Genomic DNA, 1,663 nt, shown 5'->3' with positions numbered 1-1,663 from the left:
CTATATATATATGTCTACTTATGCAGAGTTTGACCACTTCTTGTACTTACACCTTAGATCCATCATTACGGCTAATATAACTTTTTAAACCAGACAATATATTGAAAAGACACCCACCACATAGATTGAATATCTGATTTGGACCACCAAGAGCTGTATTTAAGTTCTGATTTTTGTGGATCTTAAAATGTCTTTTCAGACCTCGGTTAAATTTGCAGACCTTATTGCATACACGGCATTGAAAGATGTGCACAGATATATAGGCAGAATAGTTGGTAGAGGTTCGTTTTTCATGGGTCCACAAATGAGATTTGAGCCCCAGCAAAAGAAAGGCATGGTCTGTCACAAACTGGGCACACAAAAAGTTCACTGAGATTCACATTCTCGTTGATCGCATCATTCTTCTTTCTATCCTCATTGAATCTTGCATGTGTCATCCTGGCTTCCTGAGAAGATTATATATATATATATATATATATATATATATATATTTTAAGGTGGTTATCCGCAATTTAGAACCGATAGGCAACAAATATAGTTGTCAAAAAAGTGATGGAGGATGCTAGTAAACACCAGTATTGCTAGAAATAAGAGTCAAAACAACTCTTATCCCCGTGAGGGCACTTTTCTAACGGCTGACAAAGGAGACAAGCTCCCTCACTACGACAAGCGAGATGGAGTCATATCGGCGCTGATTTGAGACTTAAACAATTTTCATCGGTGACCTATTACTTCATCGCTGTGGGTTAAAGAACCTAAGTCATCTCGTCAGCCTTATATAGAACACAACAGAAAACATCGACTGAATTCGAAAATGATGAAATGAGAAATATAAATTATGAAGGTGGTTCTCCGCAATTTAGATCCGATAGTCAACCAATACAGTTATCACTAATGTGGCTAAGAGTTGTTTTGTCTCTTATTTCTAGCAATGCTTACTAGCACCCTCCGTCACTTTACTGACAATTGCACTTATATATATGCGTGTGTATGGGTGTGAGGGTGTGGGGGTGTTCAAAGGGTTTTTCAGTTTCTATCTACCAAGTCCACTCACAAAGCTCTTTTCGATCCGAGCCTATTACAGAAGACATTTGCTCAAGCTTCCACACAGTGGGACTGAACCCTGAACCATATGGTTGAGAAGCAAGCTTCTTACCACAGAGCTACGCCTGCGTCTGTTCATATACCTTATCTCTTTGTCTTTTTAAATTGTTTCGTTGCATAGATTTCTATTGGGAATAAATGCAGCAGTATGTAGGTTTGAGTAATAAGGTATACCGTGCAGGTAAGATTGCTTTGAGTTAGAATCGTAGTTTATCTTGTTCAAGGAGCCTTTGCTGCCAATTATCCAACTGAAGATTTGGGTACGATTTATAGAGGGTGTTGTTCTTCACAAGTTCCTTCATTCTAGATTTTGGATACTTTCTTTGTTATATTTCAATACTCAATGACTATATTTTGTAATATGCTTATTTTCTTTATTGATATAAAGACTGAGTGGCCGTCTCTTTTCAAATTCTATTTTTTCTGTTACGTTTTAATTTCTTTTTTCTGTGTTCATTGATTGGATGTACATACACATAACATTTAGATGCGTGTTTTTGTATATATGTATACACACAAACACATACAAAACACACACACATACATACATGTATATATA

This window comes from Octopus bimaculoides, chromosome 19 (assembly GCF_001194135.2).
Source record: "Octopus bimaculoides isolate UCB-OBI-ISO-001 chromosome 19, ASM119413v2, whole genome shotgun sequence".
In the NCBI taxonomy this organism is placed as follows: domain Eukaryota; kingdom Metazoa; phylum Mollusca; class Cephalopoda; order Octopoda; family Octopodidae; genus Octopus; species Octopus bimaculoides.
This window is presented reverse-complemented; position numbering follows the sequence as displayed.